Raw genomic sequence first — 26,628 nt, forward strand, 5'->3', positions numbered from 1 at the left:
GACGCCTGTGGCCAATGCTGTTTCACAAGGACCAGTGCTGCGATGTCTGTGTGTAATTTATATCGGTGATTCAGATGAAAAGGTCAGCAGTTTGATTCGTATGTTGCAGACGACATTTGGAAAGGCATGTAATGATCAGGGATAGTTCAGGGAATTGTGGATAATGAGGAAGAGTGTTAAAGGTTGCAGCACTATGTAGATCAGCTGGAACGCTGTGCAGAGAAATCGCAAATTGAATTTCATCGGGACAACTGTGAAGTGATGCATCTATGAAGTCAAATGGAAGAGAGAAGTGCACTAATTGACTAATTGGAAACATTGATAAACAGATGACCTTGGATGCAAATCCGTAGCTCCCTCAAAATAATGGCACAATAGGATGTGGTGGTAAAGGAGGAGTATGGTAGGCTTAGCTTCATTGGTCACAGTATTGAGTACAGACGTTTCCATGTCATGTTGTGACTGAATGAAACTTCATTCGGCCATGTTTGGAATGTTGTGTGTTGTTCCCATTGCCACACTACAGGAAGGATGTGGAGGCTTTGGAGAGGTTGCAACAGAGGGTTGGCAGAATGTTGCCTGGATGAGAATGTGTTTACTGTAAGGAGGTTGGACGCAGTTGGATTGTTTTGCGAGAATATCGGAGACTGAGGGGTGACCTGGTAGACGTATATAGCATTGGGAGAGGCTATATAGTTGGATAAATGGAATCCTTCTTCCAATGTAGAAATATCAAATACTAGTGCGCCTCGATTTAAGGTGAGAGTGAGAAGTTTTAACTGAGATGAATGAGGCCAGTTTTCTTTACCAAGAGGGTGGAACTGCTCAGGAGATGGAGACTAGGACCCGTGGAAACAGCCTTAGAATTAGAGGGGGTAAATTTCTTCAGCCAGAGAGTGGTGGGCCTGTGGAATTCATTGCCGCAGAGTGCAGTGGAGATTGGGACGCTAAATGTCTTCAAGGCAGAGATTGATAAATTCTTGATGTCACAAGGAATTAAGGTCTACGGGGAGAATGCGGGCAAGTGGAGTTGAAATGCCCATCAGCCATGATTGAATTCGGAGTGGACTCGATGGGCCGAATGCCCTTACTTCCACTCCTGGGTCTTATGGTCTTATGATTAGATTAGATTACAGTGTGGAAACAGGCCCTTCGGCCCAACAAGTCCACACCGACCCGCCGAAGCGAAACCCACCCATACCCCTACATTTACCCCTTACCTAACACTATGGGCAATTCAGTATGGCCAATTCACCTGACCCTGCACATCTTTTGGACTGTGGGAGGAAACCGGAGCATCCGGAGGAAACCCACGCAGACACGGGGAGAACGTGCAAACTCCACACAGTCAGTCGCCTGAGGCGGGAATTGAACCCGGGTCTCAGGCGCTGTGAGGCAGCAGTGCTAACCACTGTGCCACCGTGCCGCCCACGGTCTAAGCGTATCGGCAGCGGTTCAAAAACATAAAGAAGGAACCAGGACAGACTTATGTAGAGTTCTAAAGCATTAAACATAGTAATCTTTCTGCAACATCTCCAGTCTCCATGCCCCTCCCTATCATGTTGAGCTGCTCCAACCCCCACAAGATTTCGTGCCTGTGTACACGATCAAGTTGATACAACTCTTCAGATTTCTGTCGAGTCCAGGTTTTTGTGAATGCTGCTAAATCATCTCTCCTTCTACCTATATCCATTCTACAACTTCCTCCCTCTCCCTGCAACATTCCCCTGTGTGTATCATCGTCCATGTGGTTGCAACATTCTCCAGTCCATACCAGCCTCCCTTTCCCTGTAACATTCTCCAATCCAAACCATCCTTCCTGTCACTGTGATATTCTCCAGATCCCACAACTGTTGTTAAATGTATGACATCCTGGACTCATGCGAATGTTTCTACACCCTGATCAACATAGTCCATGTAACGATCCACAACCCTACACATGTCCCTCTCTCTGAAGTCTAATCAAAGACGCTTTATCTCTCTAAAGCCTTTCTCCTGTGAACATTCTGTAGCAACTGTAACTATGTTTAACCCTGCAACATTGTCGCGCCCCCAAACATCTCTCCAACTCTGTGACCTCTACCCATCCCTCAAAGGCCCTCTCTCGGTGACACACGCCATGCATTTGCAACAAGGCAGATGGAATGACAGGATTACCTGAAGGGAACAGATATGATCGAACTGTATTTATGGAGGTGTGGCTACAGCATGGTCATGACAGCAATGTGATTATTGAGGGATTGTAGGGAGTTAGGCAGGATCAGCAAACACCCAAACAAGGTCCCGTTTTGTTGAGAAGAAAGGATGCAGTCAGTGCATTAGTGAGACAGCCAAGTTAATCTGGGAATCAAAATATAGAGTCATTTTGAATGGACAGCTTCCAAATAGCAAGGGGGATCTGGAAGATCAAATCACAATCCATGCTCGTTGGTAAGTTAGATACAATATTTTCTTGGTGATAGTAGACAGAGGCATGTGGAGTGGTGAATTTCTGATTGGACGCCTGTGGCCAATGCTGTTTCACAAGGATCAGTGCTGCGATGTCTGTGTGTAATTTATATCGGTGATTCAGATGAAAAGGTCAGCAGTTTGATTAGTATGTTGCAGACGACATTTGGAAAGGCATGAAATGATCAGGGATACTTAGGGGAATTGTGGACAGCGAGGAAGAGTGTTCAAGGTTGCAGCACTATGAAGATCAGCTGGAACGTTGGGCAGAGATGTGGCAAATTGAATTTCATCTGGACGGGTGTGAAGTGATGCATTTAAGAAGTCAAATGGAAGAGAGAAGTACACTAATTGACTAGTTGGAAACATTGATAAACAGAGAGACATTGGAAGCAAATCCATAGCACCCTAAAAATAACAACCCAACAGGATGTGGTGGGAGAGGGGGTGGATGGTATGCTTACCTTTATTGGGCACAGTATTGAGTACAGACGTTTGCATGTCATGTTGTGACTGAATGAGACTTCATTCGGCCATGTTTGGAAGGTTGCGTGTCGTTCTCATCGCCACGCTACAGGAAAAATGTGGAGGTTTTGGGGAGGTTGCAACAGAGGGTTGGCAGAATATGGCCTGGATGTGAATGTGTTTACTGTAAGGAGGTTGGATGCAGTTGGATTGTTTTGCGAGAATATCGGGACTGAGGGGTGACCAGATACTGTTATACAGCATTAGGAGAGGCGTGAATAGTGTGGATAGTTGGAATCCTCCTTCCAATGTAGAAGTGTCAAATACTAGGGCGCATCTGTTTAAGGTGAGAGTGAGAAGTTTTAAGTGAGATGAATGAGGCCAGTTGTCTTTACCGAGAGGGTAGAAGCTGCTCAGGAGGCGGGAGAGGTAGCAACGAGAGCAAACATTTGAAGGGCATTTAGACAGAAACATCAACAGGCAGAGAATAGAGGGATATCGCCCAAGTGCAGGCAGATGGGATAAGTTTAGAATTGCATCATGGTCAGCACAGTCTTGGTGGGCCGAAGGGTCTATTACTCTGCTATACTGATCGATTTTCTAACTTAACGACATCTAACCTGTCAAAGATCTTCCGAATCCTGGATGTTTCATTCAATTTCTCTCCCATTCTTCAAAACCCAATAGGTTCAAGGGCAATCTACTCCACCTCTTCTCATTGGAAAATCTCGCCATCTCCAGGATCAGCCGAGTGAACCTTCCCTGGCCTGCCTCCAATACAAGAATGTCTTTCCTTAGGGCACACAAACTGTTATTATCATCTAGGTGTGGTCTGACTTGTACCTTGCATCGTTTTAGCAAGAACTCCCCATCACTTCATTTTGCTCACTGTTTGCTCATCCCTGAGTACTGATACCAGAGCAATATGAGGCTAAACCCATTCTTCCAACATGAGTGTGTGATCCTGAAGTCTTGCAGCACTCTGGTGATATCACTCAGTCTCTCTCCATGTGGTATCCCTCACTGTGTGGGTCTAATTGCTGCCTCTATCTGCGCCTCCCGCTCTTCAAGTTACTCCAGATTCTGGGCCAACAGAATTCTCCATTCCAGAGAGACGCAACAGCACAGGCCAGGGATGGAGTTTGGGATTTTCCAGATATCTAAGGGGCTCATTTCCATTCTCCATGTGTAACCCTCACTGCATCAGTCTAATTTTCTATTATGTCTATTTCTCTGTCTCCTGTAGGTATTCAAAAAGTTCCTGACTCAATAGACCTCCCAATTTCTGGGGATCTCGTCAACACCTCATTGAAGATGGTTGGTCAGCCAGAGAGACAAAGGGCAGGGAGATGTGGAGTCTTCAATAAATCCTGCAGTGAGGTAAGATCACTCAGAGTGCACAGAGCAGAGAGCAATGACAGGGCTCCGAACATCGCTAACAGGACATGACATACATACAGTGCTAGAGGGGGAAGCACAGTACAATACAGACACACCCCAGACTCAATCACCACCTCTACTTTAATTTACGTTGCACTGAAACAGCATGGGGAGTTCATAGTTATCAATCCAGGCCTGTGCTGTCTTAGTGAGCATCAGGACAACAGAGGGGAAAGCAGGTCTCCAACGAGAGTTTGGGAATGCTGCCTGGGATCTTTCTGTTCTGTGTTCTCCCTCCATCACTGTGCTAAGACTCACTACTCTGCATCTCTGTGCCTATGGCATGGCTTGTGCACCAGCGTCATCAGTCATTTTTAACTCCTATAATAGTTCCTGTCCCTATAACTATTTCCCTTCCCGACTGTCCTCCACATATTTGAAATGTATTGCATTCCAGACTACCGTCCCTATCGCTGTAACTTGCTTCAGTATCTACAACATGCTTTATTTCGGTACTGTAATCCTCTTTAACTGGATACAGAGTGATACAGCACGGAAACAGAACCTGTGGTACAACTCCTCAATGCTCTCCATGTTTTCTATAATGAATGAGTCTCATTTGCCTGCGTTCGGCCCTTCATCTTCAAACCTTCTCCTCTCCAAGTATTTGCCCAAATGTATTTTCCATGTTGTCATTGTTCTTGTTTCTCCCATGTGCCCCTGGCAGTCTGTTCTGTCTGTGCGCCATCCTCTGTGGATAATGTTGCCCCTCAGCTCCCTCTTTAAATCTTTGCTCTCTCACGTCCCGTTTGTACTCTTGAGTTTTGGACTCCCTTACCCTTGGCTATTCACCATTCTTAGGCCCAATCCTTGTGGCACTCCACTGGTTACAGGCCTCCAGACTATTAAGCAAACCTCAACCACCACCCTCTGTCTTCTACCTTTGAGCCAGTTCTGTATCCAAATAGCTAGTTCTCCCTGCATTCCATGAGATAGAATCTTGCTAATCAGTCTCCCATTGGGAACCTTGTCGAATGCCTTACTGAAGTCCATATAGATCACATCTACCGCTCAGCCCTCTTCAATCCTCTTTGATACTTCTTCAAAAAACTCAATCAAGTTTGTGAGACATGATCTACCACGCACAAATCTCTATCTCTAATCATTTCTTGTTTTTCCAAATACATGTACATCCTCCCTCAGGATTCCCCTGTCCTTACCACTCTTCTTGAACAGTGGCACCACGTTGTCCGACCTCCAGTCTTCCGGCACCTCATCTGTGACTATCGACGAAAGACATATGTCAACAAAAGGCCCAGTAATCGCTTCTCTAGCTTCCCACACAGTTCGAGTGTACACCTGATCAGGTCCTGGGAATTTATCCACCTTTATGCATTTCAAGACATCCAGCACTTGCTCCTCTGTAATATGGACATTTTGCAAGGTGTCACCATCTATTTCCCTACATTCTATATCTTCCATATCATTTTCCCCAGCAAAAACTGATGCAAAATATTTGTTTACTATCTCTGTCTTTTAAACGGTGTAATTTTAACCACGTCCACCCTTCCTCAGGAAGATCATTCCACAATCAAAACACCCTCTCTGTAACAATTTGCCCCCATGTCTTTTTTTTTTTGAACATCTCTCTCTTCTAACCTTAAAAATGTGGTCCCTCCTCTTGAGACTCCCCCATCCTGCGGAAAAGGCAACTACCATTCAATCGATCTATATCTCATTTTTTAAAATAAGCTCTTATAACATTACATCTCAAACTCCAGGCCCCAGTGAAAAAAGACTCAGCCTATCCAGCCATTTTTCAGAACTCAAGCCTTCCATATCCAACAATATCCTGGTAAATCTCTGCTGAACCCCTGCAGCTTAATCATATCCTCCCTATAACTAGGCGACCAGAATTCGACAGAGTAGTGCAGAAGAGGCCTCATAAATGTCTGCACAATCTCAACATGACGTCCCAAATCCTCCACTCAATGGACTGAGCAATAGTCAGGCATGCCAAGCATTGCCTTATCCATCCTGTGATGCAAGCTTCAAGATTTATGTGCCTGAACCCGGAGGTCCCTCTGCTCTAAAACACTAACCGAGACCCGAACATTAGTTGTATAAGCTCTACCCTTGTTTGTTTTAGAAAATGCACTACCTCGCATTTATTCAGATTGAATATCATCTACAGTTTTTCAGCCCATTCACCCATTTCATCAAGATCGCTTTGTAATCTCAAAAAACCTCCTTCACTGCCCACTTTGCCACCCTCCAGCCTTTCCAGCACATCACACATGGCTGTCAATGGTAAAAATATCTTTGCTCGCGGCTCCACAATTCCTTCCATCGCGTCGCACAATGTCCTGTGATACACTTAATCAGGTCCTGGGGCTTTCCATTCCTTTGTGTTGTAAAATCTACAGCACCACCTCTTCTATAACATGCAATCTTTTTAGAGATGGGCAGCATGGAAACAGACCCTTTGGTCCAACTCATCCATGCTGACCAGAAGATCGAAATAAATCCATCCCATTTACCAGCATTTGGCCCATGTACCTCTAAACCCTTATTATTCATATACCCATCCAGATACCTTTTAAATGTTGTCATAGTATCAGTATCTGCTACTTTCTCTCTCAGCTCATTCCATATACACATCACCGTGTGCATAAAAAAGCTGTCCCTTCAGTGCCGTTTAAACCTTTCCCCTTCCACCTTAAACCTATGCACTCTAGATTTAGACTCTCCAACTCTTGGGAAAAGACCTTGACTGTTTACCCAATCCATACCCCTCATGTTTATATAAACCTCTGTCAGGTTACCACTCAGTCTCCGATGCTCCAGGGAAAATAACCCCATCTTATTCAGCAACAATCCTGGCAACATCTTGTTAATCTTTTCTGAACATTTTCAACTTTCACAACATTCTTCCGATAGCGGGGATACTGGAATTGCAGGGAACTCCAAATGTGGTCTAATGTATGACTCTTGTTCCCTGAGTTCCCCAGTCTTTGTCCACAATAAGTTCTGGAGTAAAAAATGTGTTTAAGGTCTTAGCCATATCCTGCGGTTCCACACACCAATGGTCTCATTGATCTTTAAGGGACACTATTTTGTCTCGAGTTACTCTTTTACTCTTAATATATTTATACAATCACTTTTGGATTCTCCTTATCATTCTCTGCTGAGGCTATTTCATGTAACCTTTCTGCATTCCTGATTTCTACCCAAAGTGTGTTCCTGAAGTCCCTGTGATCCTTAGGGATTCTCTTGATCCAGCTGGCTATACCTGACCAGATCCTCAATAGAGAGCCAATGTTTTCTAATGCTGTCAGCATTGACCTGCACACAAACAGGAACATGCTGGTGGTGATCGCTCAATTTATCTCAGTTTTAAAATATTCTCACTTGCCAGACTTCCCTTTCCCTGCAAATAGACTCCCCAATCACCTTTTGAGAGTTCCTGGCTAATATTATCAAGATTAGTCTGGCCCCATTTTATAACTTGAACCTGTGGACCTGCCCTGTCCTTTTCCATCGCTATTTTCAAACTAATAGGCTTGGGTCACTTTGGCAAAATGCTTTCCCACTCACACCTCGGTCCCTTTCCCTACCTTGTTTCCCAAGGGGATGTCAGGTTTTCCCGCTTTCTCTTTTCAGGCCATTTACATATGGATTGGGAGTTTTCTGGAACACAATTACCAAATTCCTCCCTTGCAGACAGTGAACACTGGCAGTCCCAGTCTCGGTTTGGAAAGTTTAAAAACCCCAACCATAACAGCCCTATTATTATGATTGATATTTGAGATCTCCTGATATGTTTGTTCCTCAGTCTGCCACGGATTATTCGGGGTCATTAGGACAATCGTGTCAGAGTGATGACCCATTCTTATTTCTCAGTTCCACTAACATAGCGTCACTGGGTGATCCTACAGGAATATCCTCTCTCGGTACTGATGTAATGATTCATGCAATGAAAACCCCACCACCACACGTCCTCTCTTGCCTCCCCTTCGATCCTTCCTGTAGCATCTCCACCTTGAAACATATCACCCACCCTGTCAATGTAAGCTCCTCCTGTATCTCCATCCATTTACCCATCTCCATAACCTTCTCCAGCTCTTACCCCTATCTGTTTAAACATCACTCTCCACTCGAACCCTCCCTACCGCAGGAACTTCCTCCTGTTTGTGCAATGCTCTCTTATCTGTGAAACTGTCTCCAACCAAACTTGCTACCCCAATCTCTCAAAAACCAATCCAGATTCCACAGCCTCCATGTCTAAATAACCCCTAGAACCTAAGCCTTCCTATATCTGTAAATATCTTTAGTCACGATGACCCTCCATATCTCTGTTTGTTTCGCCAGATGATACAAACCTCTTTATCTCTGTAATCTGGTCAGTTCCCTAAAACAGTCACTGTCTGTGTAATCCAGCCCTGTCCTACAAGCATCCTTATCCCTGTAAATTTTTCTATCCCTCCCAACATTCCCAACTCCATGAATCCGTCAGCCCTACAGCTCTCCATATTTCTGTAACCTCCTGTGGGCCTATGGTCCTCCCTCCCTGTCAAACCACCTCCAGTTCCCATATCCCTCCCAATCTGGGTCCTCTGCTCCAGATCAGACCATTGCTGTCTCTGTAAACAGCTGCAATCCTGACAACCCTTCCCATTTGTATAACCTCATTCAGACCCCATACTCTCCAGCCTCCTGAATCCTCTTCCTGCATTGCAACTAAAACCACATGTTTATGTAATATCCACCAGTGCTTACACCCTCCCCAACTCAGGAACCTCTTACAGTCCTAACAAAGCAATTAAACTGTGAAACCTCTCATTTCCCTACAATCCTCCCTCCCTCCCTCCTCAAATGCCTTCATCAACATGAAACCTCACAACTACTGAAGCCTCCTTTTGGTACTGCAACCCTCCTAATGTCTGCAAAATCCTCCTGTCCTGATATCCGTCCCTATCTCTGTAACACTTACCACCCTTCAGTGCCCTTCTGGGGAACATGGCACAGGAGAGAAGATTTGTAGAGTCCAGGCCATGTTACGGAGGTAGAATTCTGGGGATTACAGATTTGGTCTAATGTCTGTGGTGTGCAGATTATTGACGAGGACCCTAAAGGCAGGATTTATGACTACTTGGAAAACCATAGTTACATTAGTGACAGTCAGAATGGGTTTGTGAGGGGTCAGGTCATGCCTCAAAAATCTTATTGAATTCTTTGAGGATATGACAGAATACGTTGATGGATCATTCAGAAAAGGATGATTGGGATACAGGGAAATCTGTCTGTCTGGATACAGGATTGGATGGCCCAGAGAAGACACAGGGTGGCAGCAGATGGACAGTATTGAGCCTGGAGCTCAGTGACCAGTGGTGTTCTGTAACAATCGGCTCTGGGACTTTGCTCTTTGTGATTTTTGTAAATGACTTGGATGTGAATGTTGGAGAGTGGGTTAGTAAGTTTGCCAATCACATGAAGGTTGATGGAGTGGTGGGTAATGTGGAGGGCTGTTGTAGGTTGCAATGGGAGATTGACAGGACGCAGAGCTGGGCTGGAAGTGGCAGATGGAGTCCAATCTGGAAAAGTGTGTAGTGATTCATCCTGGAAGGTCGAATTTGAATACAGAATACGGGGTGAAAGGCAGAATACTTGGCAGTGCGGAGGAACAGAGAGATCATGGGGTCCGTGTCCATAGATCCCTCAAAATCGCCACGCACGTTGGTAGGGTTGTTAAAAAGGCATATGTTGTGTTGGCTCCCCTTAGAAGGGGATTGATTTTAAGAGCCGGAAGGTTTTACTGCATGTTTATAGCATCCTGGTGAGACCACACTTGGAATATTGTGTTCAGTTCTGGTCCCCTGTTTACAGGAAGGATGTGCAAGTTTTAGAGAGTGTACACAGGAGATGTACCAGAATGCTGCCTGGAATGGAAGGCAGTTCTTACTAAAAAAGTTTGAGGGAGCTAAGGCTTTTCTCATGGGAGTGAAGAAGGTGGTAAGGTGAATTGGTAGAGGTGAACAAGGTGATGGAGAAAGTAAGGTCCGCAGATGCTGGAGATCAGAGCTGAAAATGTGTTGCTGGAACAGCGCAGCAGATCGGGCAGCATCCAGGGAACAGGAGAATCGACGTTTCGGGCATAAGCCCTTCTTCTGGAATCCTGAAGAAAGTCTTATGCCCGAAATGTCGATTCTCCTGTTCCGTGAACAAGGTGATGCGGGGCACAGAGTGAGTGAATAGTCAGAGACTTTTCCTCCTATGGAATAAATGGCTATTACAAGGCGGCATAATTTTAAGGTGATTGGAGGATGGATAAGAGCATAGAGAATGGTAGGTGGTTGGAATGCACTGTCAAAGGTGGTAGTAAAATTAGATACTTTCGAAACATTTAATAGACTCTTGGATAGACACATGGATAATAGTAAAATGAAGGGTATGTCGGTTAGTTTGATCTTACAGTTGGATAAAACATTGGCTTGAAGTCATGGCCGAAGGGTCTTGGGCTGGACTGTTCTGTGTTCTATGTTCTGTCTGATAAACTGGGTAATAAGCTCAGATCATTGCAAAAAGGATATGGCATTCAGGAGGAACGAGAGAACTGGATACAAAATTGGCCTGATGGTATGAGACGGAGGGTGATGGGAGACATGTTGTTTTTTCTGACTGGATGCATGTGACCAGCGGTGTAGTGGGTCCCCTGTTGTTTGTTATTTGGATAAATGGTTTGGATGGGAATATTGGTTTCCTGGTAAGTAAGGTTTTTGGTGGTAAAGTGGACAGTGAAGAAGGTATCTGTGATTCAACAGGATGAACAGTACTGCTGGGATAGTGGGCTGAAGAATAGCAGATGGAGTTTAATTAAATAAATGTGAAGTGTTCCATTTTGGTGAAACAAACCAGGGTGGGAATTGTACAGTTAATGCTCGGCCCCTGGGTATTGTTGTCAGCCAGTGACCCATGTACACAGTTCTTTGAATGTGGTGTCACAGGTAGACAGGCTGGTGAAGCAGGTGTTTGGGATGGTTACCTTCATTGGGTAGAGCATTGAGAGTAAGTGTTGGGATGTCATGTTGTGGCTGTAAAAGACATTGGTGGGGCCACCATTAAAACGTTGTTGATCAGTAGGAAGAACTCATCTAGTTCACTAACCTCCTTTAGGGAAGGACATCAAATATTCTAACATGTGACTCCAGACCCACAGCAATATGGCTGACTCTGAGCTACCCTCTGGGTAATTAGCACAGCGTCAAAGAATGTTAGTCCAGGCAGTGACACCCACATCCCATGAATGAACAAATAAAAATACCTATGTCCCTCCCTACCTCTGCAAACTCCTCCAGCTGCAGCAATCCGTCCTGGCTTTGTAACACCCTGACCACTCTCTGTAACACTCTGACCACCTCCAGCACCTTCACCTCTCCCTGTTCCTATCATGTCAATGAACCCTGACCGTGGCTCCCCTTCCCACAGCCATCCTCCTGCGAGCAGACCCATTGCAATGCATTAACATTTACTCCTAAAACACACTCTCATTTCAGGATTTTAAGTACTTTTTGGTGATCTTCTCAGCCTCATAATCTAGTATGATCTCTTTTGTCCTGAGTCAGGGATCAGTGGGAATTTCTTGCTGAGGTTTTTACTGTTTCAATTGAATGTCCTTTTGTTGAGTATTTTGCATTGTCCCTTCAAATGTTTTCCACTGTTCATTTCCAGCCACATATTTCAGTCTGTTGAGCGTGTTTACCTTGGTCAGTTCTCCTCTCAAACTCATATAATTGGCTATTTTTTGTTTCTAGTTGTAGCTTGTCCTTTCTGTGATTCACTTTAAAACTTTATATTTCTTTAAACTGCACTTTATCACAATTTCCCGAAGGATCTCTGCAGGTGACATTACTCATTCACTAAGTTTCATTACACGGCCGCTCTGCGATAGTTATGTCCCTTAACAGTTGCACAATGTGGTTTTCAAAGCAACACTGAAAAAAATTGTCCGAAATCCTCTTCCAATATCAATGCTGCCCGTGTGATTGTCTCAGATTATACAAATATTGAAGTTTTGCAAAATTATCACAATGCCCTTGTTAAAAAATGTCAATGAGTTCCTGTGTAATGCAGTGATGAGCAATGGAATGCTGTTCGGTTGCTAAAACTGTTCTGTTACTTTTGTCCTTGGCAAGTAGTAGCCAGAATTTATATTCAGACTGACTTTACTTCATCATCTGAGGCCAAATGCTTTCTCTGTAATGCCTTTGTTATCCATTATTGTTAGTGTTGTCCGTTTTGCCTGAGTTTGCACAAGATTGTGAATCACTGAGTATTTTTGTTCATCCTGTATTCATGTCTCCCAGCTGTCTAAATCTCTTTTATCTCTGTGTCTCAAATCCATCTTCCTTATTACAGCGACCTTGTCCCTTCAAAATAAAACACAACTTACTCTTTCCCACAATTTTCTGTCACAAATCTATTCGCTGATGTACAATTTTAGTTTAACTCTGTCCTATCCTGTTCCGTTCTGTTTGTCTTCAGCCACATTCCCATACTGTTCCGCTGCTCCACGTTTTCTCTCTGGATTTAGAAAGCTCCTTTCACCTGAAGCCTGTCCCTGCATCCTCTCTGTCAGTTGAAAGCCCTGTCCATAAGGAGAAAGTGAGGTCTGCAGATGCTGGAGATCAGAGCTGAAAATGTGTTGCTGGAGAAGCGCAGCAGGTCAGGCAACATCAGGGAACAGGAGAATCGACGTTTAGGGCATAAGATTTCTGAAGAAGGGCTTATGCCTGAAACGTTGATTCTCCTGTTCCCTGGATGCTGCCTGACCTGCTGCGCTTCTCCAGCAACACATTTTCAGCCCTGTCCATAAACCTACTGACATGATCGGCCAGGACACTGATCCCAGAACATTTCCAGTGGGACCATCCTAATGGATTATTTATTAAATCAGGCATGGGATGTGGGTGTCTCTGGCTGACCAGCCTTTCTTGCCCAGCCCTAGTTGCCCTTGATCTGAGTTGCTTGCTCGGCCATTTCAGAGGGTCTTTGAGAAGCACACACTTTGTTGTGGGGATGTCGTGCAGACCACGTCAGGATGGGCAGATGTCTTTCTCGAAAGGACAAGTTTTTGGGTTTATTTGTACATCAGCAATGGTCTCATACTTATTTGTGGTTTGTTAATTACTATTTTTAAAATTATTGATTTCAAATTCCACCATTTCAGATGGTGGGATTCCAACCTGCCTCCTTGAACATTAGCTGAGGTTTGGGATACATGCTCTAGCAATAATGCCACTCGGCCATCACTTCGCCTGCTCACACGTTGCTCATTCCTGACTTATACCAGTGCATGATGAAGCGAAACCTGTTCTTCCAACATAATTATGTGATCCTGATATCTTCCAGTACTCTGGTGATATCACTTACTATCTCTCTCTCTCTCTGTCTGTCTCTCTCTGTCTCTCTCTCTCTGTCTCTCTCTGTCTCTCTCTCTCTCTCTGTCTCTCTCTATTTCTCTGTCTCTCTCTATTTCTCTGTCTCCTGGAGGTACTCAGGAAGGTCCTGACTCAGTAGACTGCCCAACTGCTGGGTGTCTCGTCCATCACCACATTGAAAATGGTTGGTCAGCCAGAGAGACAAAGGGCAGGGAGATCTGGAACCTTCAATTTATCCTGCAGTGAGGTAAGATCACTCACAGTGCACAGAGCAGAGAGCAATGAGAGGGCTCCAAATATCGGCTAACAGGACATGACACAGATACAGTGCTCGATGGGGAGCACAGTTCACACATACCACACGCTCAATCACCACTCCTGCTGTAAGTTCTGTTGTACTAAGACTCACTACTCTGTAATACTGTATCTATGGCATGGCTTATTCAGCAGTGTCTTCAATAATTTATAACTCCTATAACAGTTCCTATCTCTGTAATCTCCTCCTAGCCCGATTTTCCCTCCACATATTTGAAATGTACTGAATTCCGGACTACCATCACTATCGCTGTAAATTGCTTCAGTGTCCACAACATGCCTTATCTCGGTAGTCTCCTCCTCCAGTAACTGGAGACCGAGCCATGCAGCACGGAAACTTTTCCTTTAACCAAACTAGTCCATGCTGACCAGTGTCCATGAACGAGTCGCGTTTCCCTGCATTTGACCCGTATCCCTTCAAACTTCTCCTCCCCCCCCAAATTGAACATTTCTCTACCACTTCCCCTGAACATTTATTCCATAACTGCACCATCCTCTGTGTGGAAACTTTTCTCCTAAAATTGCTTTTATGTCTTTCGTCTCCCATCTCATATTTATGCCCACTGGAACACAGAACATGACAGCGCATTACAGGCCTTCGGCCTTCGATTTTGCACCAACGTGTGGAACCAATCTGAAGCCCAAGTAACCAACACTATTCCAATTCTTGTCCATATGTTTATCCAATGACCGTTTAAATCCCCTTCAAATTGGCGAGTCTACCACTGTTGCAGGCTATGCATTCCATGCCCCGGCTAATCTGAGTAAAAAACCTACCTCTGGCATCTGTCCCATATCTATTTATTCATGTTAATATCTACCTCAATGTAAAGCTATCTCCCCTTGTGGTAGGCATCGCCATCCAAGAGAAAAGGCTCTCACTGTCCAACCCATCTCACCTGCTGATTATCTTATATGTCTCAATTAATTGACCTCAAACACATTCTTTTGAACAAAAACAGCTTAAAGTCCCTCAGCCTTTCCTCATAAGACCTTCCTTCCATACCGGGTAACTTCCTAGTAAATCTCCTCTGAATCATTTCTAAACTTACACATCCATCCGGTAATGCAGTGTGAACAAATGTGGCCACACTCAGAAGTTTGTATAGCTGCAGCATGATCTAATGGTTCAGAAACTCAATCCCTCTACCAAGACAAGCTCACACACTGAATGCCTTCTTAAAAAATCCATAAACCTAGGTGGAAACTTTTAATGATCTCTGTACATGGACATAGAGATCTCTCTGTTCATCTACACTACCAACAATCTTACCATTATCCTAGTACCCTTTTTTCCTGTTACTCCCTCCAGAGTGAATCGCCTCACACCTTTCCATATTAAATTCCATTTGCGAGCTTTCAGTCCAGCTGTGCAGCTTATCTGAACTTTTCTGTAACCTACAACACCCTTCGTCACTATCCACAACTCTACCGACCTTAGTGTCTTCTGCAAATTTATTAACCCATCCTTCAATGCCCTCATTTAGGCCATTTATTTATTTGACAGCAACAGTGGATCCAAAACACATCCTGGAAGTACCCACCAGTAACAGAACTCCAGGATCGATATTTCCCATCAACCACTACCCTCTGCCTTCTTTCAGTGCGCCAATTTCTGATCCAAACTGCAAAATCACCCACAATCCCATGCCTCCGTATTATCGACAATCGCCTACCACGGGGAATCTTAAACAAAAGCCTGACTGAAATACATATACACCACATCAAGTGCTTTACCCTCATCCATCTCTTTGTTTACCTTCTTAAAGAACTCAATAAGGTTTGTGAGGGCACGACCTGCCCCTCATAAAACCGTTTTGACTATCCCTAATCAACTAACTCATCTCCAGATGATTATAAATCCTATCCCCTACAAGCCTTTCCAACAGTTTACCCAGAATCAAAGTAAAGCTCACGGGTCTATAACTACCAGGATTTCTCCACTCCCCTGCTTGGGGTGGCATGATGGCACAGTGGTTAGCACTGCTTCCTCACAGCACCAGAAACCCGGGTTCAATTCCTGCCTCAGCCAACTGTCTGTGTGGGTTTCCTACGGGTGTTCCAGTTTCCTCCCACAGTCCAAAATGTGCAGGTTAGGTGAATTGGCTATGCTAAATTGCCCATAGTGTTAGGTGAAGGGGTAAATGTATATAAACATGTTTATATAAATGTCTGTAGGTTCACCCCTCAGTCTCCGATGCTCCAGGGAAAATTGCCCCAACCTATTCAGCAACAACCCTGGAAGCCTCTTATTAATCTTTTCCAAACCCTTTCAAGTTCACAACATCCTTCTGACAGCAGGGAGACTAGAATTGCACAGAGTACTCCAATTGTGTTGTAATGTAGTAATCTGAGTTCCCCAATCTTGGTGCACAGTAAGTCCTAGAATGAACAAATTGTTTAGGATCTTAGCCATATCCAGAAGTCATGCACATCGACGGCTTCATTGATCTTTAAGGGCCCCTACATTGTCCCAAGTTAATCGTTTACTCTTATTGTATCTATATTATCTAAAATCAGTTTTGGATTTTACTCATCATTCTTTGCCGAGGCGATTTCATGTCCTCTTTTTGCATTCCTGATTTCCATCCTACAGCCCCTGTGATCCTCAGGGATCCCGTTGATCCAGCTGGCTATACCTGACATGTGCCCCCTTTTCCTTGACTAGACCCTCAGTAGACAGCCAGTGTTTCTGAATGCTGTCAGTATTGACCTGCACATAAACAGGCACATGCTGGTGGTGATCGCTCAATTTATCTCATGTTTAAAATATTCTCACTTGCCAAACTTCCCTTTCCCTGCAAATAGACTCCCCAATCACCTTTTGAGAGTTCCTGGCTAATATTATCAAGATTAGTCTGGCCCCATTTTATAACTTGAACTTGTGGACCAGGCCTGTCCTTTTCCATCGCTGCCTCCAAACTAATAGAACTGTGGTCACTTTGGCAAAATGCTTTCCCACTAACACCTCCGTCCCTTTCCCGACCTTGTTTCCCAAAGGGAGGTCAGGTTTTGCCCAATTCTGTTTTCAGGCCATTTATATATTGATTGCAAGTTTACTGGAAATCAATTACCAAATTCCTCCCCTGCAAACGCTGAACACTGGCAGTCCTGGTCTAAGATGGAAAGTTAAAAAAAAAACCCTACCATAACAGCCCTATTATTATGATTGACATTTGATATCTCCCGACATATTTGTTCCTCAGTTTGCCACTTGTTATTAGGGATTAGTAGGACAATCAAATCGAAGTGATGACCCATTCTTATTTCTCTGTTCCACTAACATAGCTTCACTGGGTGATCCCACAGGAATATCCTCTCTAAGTACTGCTGGGATGATTCATGCAATCAAAACCCATCACCACGCGTCCTCTCTTGCCTCCCCTTCGATGCTTCCTGCCGTCCCTCTACATTGAAACAATGAACTGCCAGTCCTGCCCCTCCCTCAGCTGTGTTTCTGTAATAACTATAATATCCCAGTCCCATGTTCTAATCCATGTCCTGAGTTCATCTTCCTTAGCTGTCAGGCCCCTTGCATTGAAATAAATGCAGTTTAATCATCAGTTTTTCCCCATTCCCTGCTATGTTTTTGCCTGCCTTATCACTTGAAATGGCTCTCTTTAACTTGTGAACCAGCCTCAATCTTCTTTCTGGCTTTACGACTGTTTAAGATACAATACCCTACCAGATTAGATTATATCCTCTCAAGCAGCTCCAGTAATTCGCCCCATCAGGATGTGGGTCCCCCTCCCGCTCCTAATTCAGGTGCCTTCCCCACCCGGTCCACCTGTGCTGACACCTTCAGGGATCTTTGGGTTGTCCACTCAGGTCCCTGTGTTCCTCACCATTCCACAAGGTCCAAGCATTCATTATGTCTGTCCTTCGCTTTTCGTACCTCCCACAGGGTATGACCTCACATTGATCAGAACTAAACTCTGCTCAGATTATCATCTGATCGTCATCAGACTGTAGCCTGAGACCATCCCCCTCACTGTGAACAACATCCCTCACCTTCCATGTCATCTGCAAACCGACTAATGATACCTTCTGCTTTCACATCGAAGTTATTATTCCCCAGAATAACCAGCGATCGTTTCTGCACAGATCCCTGTGGTACTCCCACTGGTGAAACAATTTCAAACACGAAAAAGATTATCCACCAATTTTGTATCCAAATTACCAACTTGTCTTGGATCCCATGGGCTCTTCCCTTTTGGACCAGCCTTCCATGTGGGAACTTGTCAAAGGCCTTAATGACTCCATGTAACCCACATCATCTGCACGGCCCCCTTCGGGGTTTGTAGACACCATTTCAAAAAACTAAGCTGAATTCCTCCTACAGTATCTTCCTCTACCAAATCCGTGATGACTAATCAGAGTTGATCCTTGCATTTGCAAGTCATCCTCAGGGGTTTCCAATAATTTCCCTCCCTCCTGCTGTCAGACTACCTGCTCTGTAATTACCTGGCCTATCCCTGCTGCTCTTCCTGAACAAATTAACCACATTACTGATCCTCCAGTCATTCGGCACTTCACCTGTTGCCAGCAAAGCATTAAAGATATCCACCAGGGCCCACCAATCTCCTCTCTTACCTCCCATAGCAGCCTGGATACATTTCATTGGGCACTGGGGATTTCTCCACCTTTTTATGCCAGTGAAAATATTTAGTTCCTCCTCCTTATTGATCTTAAAATGTTATAGAACCTTACCATCCCGTCTGAAATCCCCGGCTACAATGTCTTTCTCCTGCATGAATACAGATGGGAAGTATTCATTGAAGACCTCACCTACTTCCTCTGGCTCCATGCACAGATTGTTTCTTTGGTTTTTAATAGGCCTCACCCTTTCCTCAGTTACCCTTTTATTCTAACTATCCTGACAAAGTGCCTTGTGGCTTTTCCTTCATAGTATCTGACAAGGATATTTCACAGCCATTTCTAAGGACCCCGTTGCACTCCCTATCCTTGTGAATGGCTTCACCTGGTTTTATTGCACTGTGTTTTCTTCATCAAACTCACGATATCGCCTGATCTGTATTCGCTGGACTTGCTGTCTTCACTACTCCCTCTTCATGAACACAATGGGATGGGGGTCCTATGAAATGAGTATCAGGCATTAGCTAAGAAGTTAAAAAGCAGACCTCAAGGGCAGTGATCTCTGGATTACTCCTAGTGCCACATGCCCCAGTGAGGATAGACATAGAAAGATAGGCCGGGGGGTGGATGTATGCCTGAGGAGGTGTTGGAGGGGGCAGGGTTTTCAGTTTTTGGATCATTGGGATCTCTTCTGGGGTAGAGGTGACCTGTATGGGGGGGCCGGGGGGGGAGTTGGGGTGGATGGGTTAGACTTGAACCAGAGGGGCACCAGTATCTCTGCGGGAAGATTTGCTCGTGTTAGCCTGGAAGGTTTAAACTAGTTTAGCAGGAGGTTGGGACTCTGACTAAGAAAGGGAACATCAAAAAGTCAGGGAAAATACATTAGCCATCGAGAGCAAGTTTCCTATTCAGGATGTCCAGAGGCACATACGAGGGAGGGAAAAGACTTCAGGTTTAAAGTTCATTTAGTTCAATAAATATTGATGTTCACATTGGATAACAGGATGGTTTAAAATGAAAGGAGGTTGATAAAACCTTGGGACATGATCAGATGTATCCCAGCGCTCCGTGAGAAGCTCGGGAGGAATTTACAGGGCACCTCACAGGAATATTTGTATCATCAACAGCCACTACAGACCAGTGAGACTGATGGAAGAGGGGGGTAAGTTGTTGGAGGAGATTCTGAGAGAAAGGATCATCATGCATTTGGAAAGGCAAGGATGGATCAGCGATGGTCAGCATGGCCTTGTGCACGGGAAACCATGTCTCACAAACTGGATTGAGTGCTTGTGGAGGTAGAAAAGTGATAGAGCAAGGCAGAGCAGTGGACGATGTCCACATTAACTTTAACAAGGCCTTTGACAAGGTTCTGCATGGCAGACTGGTTAATAAGTTTAGATCACTCATAACTCACCAACTGGAAACAAAATTGGATTGACGGTAAGAGACAGAGCATGCTCATAGAGAGTTGCTGCTCAAACTGAAGGCCTGTGACCAACGGTGTGTCATGGGGTCCAGTGCTGGGTCACTGTTGTGCATCATTTATATGAACGGTTTGGATGATAATACAGGAGTCATGGTTGGCAAGTTTGTGAGTGAGACTGGAAGTGGTGGTAAAGTGGACAGTGAAGAGGATTATCTGAGAGTGGGCCAGTGAGTTTAGGAATAGCAAGTGGAGAAATACACAGTGTTGCACCAGAGCTGGACTTGTACAGTCAGAGACCCAGAGAAAAAGGGGAATCCAGGACAAAACAGCACAAGGAGCGCGCTGTCACACCAATGTCTCACCCATCCCCATTCCCATCCCACGGCCACCTTCTGCCCCAAGTGTGGAAGGTCACGTTGGCCTGTACAGCAACACACAGACTCCCCTGAGAGAGGGAGAGAGTCAGCCTGGTTTGTGACCCACCGCCAATGAGATGGTGAGATAGGGAAGTTGAATCCCCTTTCAGTTGTCCTACTGTCTTTGTTTCAAATTCCAATAATTCCCTGTCCAATGCCATGCCTCACAATGTAATGCTGTAATGGGGCCTTAACACTGCCCTTCACCTTCTGTGTTCTGACTCTTATTACCCAGAATTTGGTTTCCTAATGATTGATAATCTGAGGTCACATATAATCCCATTGTTATCCCTAACGATGAGAGTTCCCCATTCTCCTTCCCACTCTGCCTGACTTTCCACAATGTTGTGTAGCCGTGAATATTAATGCCCCACCTTTTGTTCACCCTGTGACCACGTCTCCCTGATGGTGATTAGATAGAAATCACAGTCGCACCAGCATATCCCTTATTACAAATGCTTCGTGCATTCAAATTACGAAATAGTAATTTACTTTTAAATCACAAATTCCTGTCACAAACCTATCTGCTGATGTATAGTTTTAGTTAAACTTAGTCTCTTCCTGTTTCTTCCTGTTTTTCCTCAGCCTCAGCCCCATGTTTCAATATTTGATCATTTCTCCATGGAATTGGGAATTTCCTTTCAGATGAGCCCTGTCCCTCCTTGTCTGTGTCAGTTTAAAGCAGACTACATTGTCCTGGTCATATGATTGCCCAGGACACACACTGATCCCAGCACTGAACCATCTCAATAAAATAGCTGACTCCTCCCTGAGTACTGGTAGCAGTGCCCACTGCATCAGACCCACTTCTTCTGACACTATGGTTTGATCCTGAAATCTCTGGTGATATCACTCAGTCTGTCTCCATTTGGTATCCCTCACTGTGTGGGTCTAATTGCTGCTCCTATCAGCGTCTCTCACTCTTATAGCTCCTCCGGATCCAGAGCCAAAAGAATCCTCCAATCCGCAACAGTACGGACCAGGGATGGAGACTTGGATTTTTGTGATCTCTGCTGGACTCAGTGCTACTCGACATGAGTTATCCTCACTGCATCAGTCTAATTTCCCATTCTGTCTATTTATGTCTCATGCAGGTAATCAGGACGTTTCTAACTCCTGTCTCATCCATCACCTCATTGAAGACACTTGGTCAGTCAGAGAGAGATGGAGAGGGAGATCTGGAGCCTTCAGTAAATCCTACAGCTGGTAAGATCAATCATAGTAAACAGCACAGGGTGGAGGTAGTGGCCTTCGTTATTCAGACCTGGAACACAGGACAGAGTTATAATGTTGGGCGAGGAACAGCAACATTCTAGGCTTCATTCCCACCATATTGTGAGGGCCCTGCTGTCACGTCTGCTGTACTGGAACTCCCTGAGACTGCACAGGAGGTCCCAGGCATCAGTCTTGGCACATACTCTATTAGTGATCTCTGTAATATACTACAGTCACGATAATCCTTCCTCTATTTGGAATCTCCTCTAGTACACACAATGCTGTCTGTCTCTGTCAGGTTCTCCAATCCCTGACACCCTAATTCCTAAACTTGTCCAGTAGATACTAAATTCCTTCATCCCTGTAATTGCCGAGCCCTGTCTATCCCTGTAAGCTCCTCCGACCAATGCCACCCTCCATGTAAATGTGTTTTATCTCTAACCTCTCCATCCATCCCTATCTGGGTAAACTTCTCCAGCTCTTACAACCCTTCCTTACCTGTGGAAAAAAATCGTAACCTCCTTATTGTTCTACTAATCTTCGATCTTAATCTATTTAAACCTCGCCCTCTCCCCACCAACCCTCCCAACCACAGGAACCTCTTTCATTTTGTGCAACCCTCCCCATTTGTGTAACTGTCTCCAGCCCAGTAACCTGGCATTCTCCATTGCCTTCCTATCTGTGCAGCGTCCAGAACCTAGAAGCCTTCTTATATCTGTAAACATCTGCAGTCACTACAACCTTCCATATCTCTGTCAATATACACAATAATCTCCTACTGAAGACTCCCTGTCTGTGCCTCTCAGTCTGCCTGCCTCTCCCTATATCCATCCCTATCCCTATCTCCAGAATCTAATCCAGCTCCCTCTACCTCTGTAAATTCCTCCAATCCGCAAACCCCTTTCTCCCATGAACATTACTGCCCAGATTTCGCTCGAAAATCCTCGAGTCCCTGTAAGCCTCCCTGTCTCTGTAACCTCTATCCATCCGTTCAACCCCCCCCCCCCCCCCCCACTACTGAGGAATGACACCCTACATTCGCCATAAGGCAGATGGAATGACAGTGAACAGATATGCTGGAACCGTCATTCTGGAGATGGAGCTGAAGAATGACCATCGCTGGGAAGGGAATATTGAAGGGTTGTTGGGATCTAGGCAGGATAGGCAAAAATCCAACAAGTTGTGAAGAAAGGATGAGGTTAATGCATTAATGAGACAGCCACGTGGAACTGAAGATCAAAATTTGGAGTCTATTTGGATGGAGCTGGGAATGAACAAGCAGCTGCAGCAGTCATTGGCTGGAATTCCTTTAAAGGAATCAACCAGTGATGGGAATGTCAATATGGTTACAGTCAGGACACTGAATGTACTTGTAGCAAGGGCAGTACAGTAACTGTGTGTGACAGTGGTCTCCATCCCGACTGGATAACTAATGAGGATCAGGGCTGTAATGGATGGAATCCTGGATTGTATACGAGATGGTTTTCTATAACATCATATCAAGGAGCCAGCAACAAAATTGTCCATTGGATTTCAAATGCTGTGTAATAATAAATATCCAATCGTCCCATTTTAGAGGAGTTTTGTGAGGAAAGACCCATAGTGTGATAATGCAGATATTGAGTTTGAGTTAAGACCATAAGATGTCGGAGTAGAATGAGGCCATTTGGCCCATTGAGGATGCTCTGCCCTTCAATCAGATCATGACTGACCTGATACTCTCCAACTCTACATTCCTGCCTTTTCCACAAAACCCTTGTTTCCCTGATCCATTAACATCTGACCATCTCTGCTGTCAATATTCTTAATGAGCCAGCCTCGACAGCCCCCTGCAGTCAGGAATTCCCACAGATTCCCTACCCTCTGAGTGAAGACATTCCTCCTCATCTCCATCTTAAATGGGTGAGCTCTTGCTGGGATTTTCTGCCGTCTGGTTACACATTCTCACACAATTGAAACGAAAGGAAGTCACAAAGGTAATTATTGCAGAGGATATGAAAATTGGTGGAGTTGGGTGAATGAGCAAGGAGATCCAAGGTTGCAGGAGGTTACTGATCAGTTGGAAAGATGTGCAAAGAAATTGCAAATTAAGTGTAATCTGTACAAGTGTGAGGTCATGTCAAATTCAAGAAGAAAGTTAGGATACTGAGGGACATTGATATACAGAAGGATCTTGGTGCACTGAGTGGTAAGGTCCTAGGGAGTGTTACTGAACAAAGAGACCTTGGAGTCCAGGTTCATAGTTCCTTGAAAGTATAATCCCAGGTAAATAGGATAGTGAAGAAGGTGTTTATTCTCCTTGCGTTTACTGATCAGAGCACTGAGTAGAGGAGTTGGGAGGTCATGTTGTGGCTGTACAGGACATTGGATAAGCCATTTTTGGAATATTGCATGCAGTTCTTGTCTCCTCCCAAGGAAGGATGTTGTATAAATTGCAAGGTTTCAGAAAAGATTTACAAAGATGTTGCCAGGATTGGAAGATTTGAGCTAAAGGGAGAGGTTGAATGGGCTGAGGCTACTTGAGGCTGCGGGGTGACCATATAGAGATTTATACAATCATGAGAGGCATGGATAGGTTTACCAGACAAGGTCTTTTCCCTGAGGTAGTGGAGTCCAGCACCGGACGGCCTGGGTTCAGGGTGAGAAGGGAAATAAATAAAAGGAACCTTCGGGGCAACTTTTTCAGGCAGAGGGTGATGCGTGAATGCAATGAACTGCTAGAGGAAGTGGTGGAGGCTGGTACTATTACTGCATCTAAAAGGCATCTGGATGGGTATCCGAACAGGAAGGGTTGAGGGCGATTTGGGCCAAGTGCTGGCAAGTGAGACAAAATTATGCTAGCGTATGTGGGCAGCGTGAACGAGATGGACTGAAGAGTCTATTTCTGTGCTGTACACCTCTACGACGAAATGTTTTGCACTGTTCCTTTCTACTTGTCTTCAGCCACATTCCCATGCTGTTCCAATGTGTCCCCTTTTCTCTTTGGATTTGGGAAGCTCCTTTCACCTGAACCCTGTCGCTGCCTCTTCTCTGTCAATTAAAGCACTGTCCATTTCCAGCCACAAACTTCACTGTTTCCCCTGTTTACCTTGGTCAATTCTCCCATCAAACACATGCTTGGTTGTGATTGTAGGGTGTGCTTTATGGTCACTTTAAAAATCCATCATCTCGCTGAATTCCACTACACTACAATTTCCCAGAAGATATCTCAGTGTGACATTACTCCTTCACTCAGCTTCATCACCCAACGGTCGATCTGAGATAGTCACGTCCCTGGTCATTTACACAATGTGTTATTCAAAGAAACACTGACACAAACACTTGAAGAGGAGTTCGGAGAATATCATTTTTGACAAAGATTGAAGTCTCCCAAAATTATCACATTGCCTTTGCATTACACAGGAATTCACTGGAATGTGCAACAGGGCTGAGCAATGAAATATTGTTCCGCAGCCTAACCACTGTTCTCTTGCTTGTGTTTTTGACACGAGTTACTCATAATCTGCATTCAGACTGATTCAGCTGCATCATCTGAGGCCACATGCTTTCTCTGTTATGCCTTTGTTACCCATTACTCTCAGGGTTACCCATCCTACACTCCCTGAGACCCCTCAAGGATGGGTACGATTGAATATTTATGTGCTGCCTTTTGCCTCTCCTCGAACCACATCTCCCTGGTGACTAAATCTTATTTATCTCGGTGTCACAAGTCTATTACCTTATTACAGATACATTGTTCATTCTAAAAAAACGAACACTGTAATTGACTTTTTCCCAGAATGTCCTGTCACAGCCTAATTCACTGATGTACAGTTTTAGTTAACCTCTGTCCCTTCCTGTTCCTTTCTGCTTGTCTTCAGCCACATTCCCATGCTGTTCCAATGTGTCCCCTTTTCTCTTTGGAATTGGGAAGCTCCTTTCACCTGAACCCTGTCGCTGCATCTTCTCTGTCAATTAAAGCACTGTCCATAAACCCACCGACATAATTTGCCAGGACACTGGTCCCAACGATGTTGTTTTCAATTCACTCAATGGGATGTTGCTGTTTCTGGCTGGCCAGCATTTCATGCCCCCCCCAACCCCCCCCCCCCCCCCACCCCACCACCACCCCGAGCTGCCATTGAGCCAAGTGCCTTGTGAGACTATTAGACAAGGCAGCTTAGAGTCAACCCTATTGCTCTGGGTCTGGAGTCATATGTAGGTCAGACCAGCTGCCTATCGCAGATTTCGTTCTTGAAAGGATATTGAGCATTCAGATGGGTATCCCTGCCACTGTCATTAAATTCTGGATGAACAGTCTAGTGAGAATAACACTGCCCCACTGACAGCTCCCTCATCCCTGAGTACTGATCCCAGTGCACCATGAATCAAAACCCTTCTTCTTGACCGTGGTTTGATCCTGATACCTTCCTGCAATTTGATGCTATCACCCAGTCTCACTCCATGTGGTATCTGTCACTGTGAGAGTCTAATTGCTGCCAGTGACTGCAGCTTTTGTAGTTACTCCAGACCCTGAGCCAACAGAACTCTCCACTCCAGAGAGACGCAGCAGCACAGGCCATGGATGGAGACTGGGATATTCCAGATCTCTGTGGTACTCAGCGCCCTTCTCCCTGTGCAACCCTCACTGCATCAGTCTAATTTCCCATTCTGTCTATTTCTCCTGCAGGTACTCAGGATGTTCCTGACTCAATAAACCTCCCAATTGCTGGGTGTTTCATTCATCATCTCATTGAAAGCAATTAGTCAACCGGAGGACAGGGAGATCTAGTTTCTTCAATAAATCCTGCAGCGAGGTGAACAGAGCAGAGCGAATTTAAGGGATCGAAGTTTAGTCCAGAAGACATGACACAGATATAGTGTTGAAGGGTGAATATAGAGCATGATGGGCCCAGACGCAATCCACACACTCTTGTTTACTTTCATCACT

The 26,628-nt window shown here is 44.8% G+C and overlaps 1 long non-coding RNA gene across 1 annotated transcript in view; it reads left to right on the forward strand.

The window, feature by feature from the left end:
• The window catches only part of LOC148135133 (uncharacterized), a 46,170-nt gene that overhangs the window by 13,621 nt on the left and 5,921 nt on the right, over positions 1 to 26,628 (forward strand). Inside the window, exons 2-3 of the long non-coding RNA XR_015755556.1 lie at positions 4,160 to 4,293; positions 21,578 to 21,689. This is a non-coding gene — a long non-coding RNA (uncharacterized LOC148135133). The remainder of the gene's footprint in view (positions 1 to 4,159; positions 4,294 to 21,577; positions 21,690 to 26,628) is intronic.

Source organism: Chiloscyllium plagiosum, unplaced genomic scaffold, assembly GCF_037043375.1.
Source record: "Chiloscyllium plagiosum isolate Xiang-an unplaced genomic scaffold, Cpla_swu_hap1 HiC_scaffold_51, whole genome shotgun sequence".
NCBI lineage: Eukaryota > Metazoa > Chordata > Chondrichthyes > Orectolobiformes > Hemiscylliidae > Chiloscyllium > Chiloscyllium plagiosum.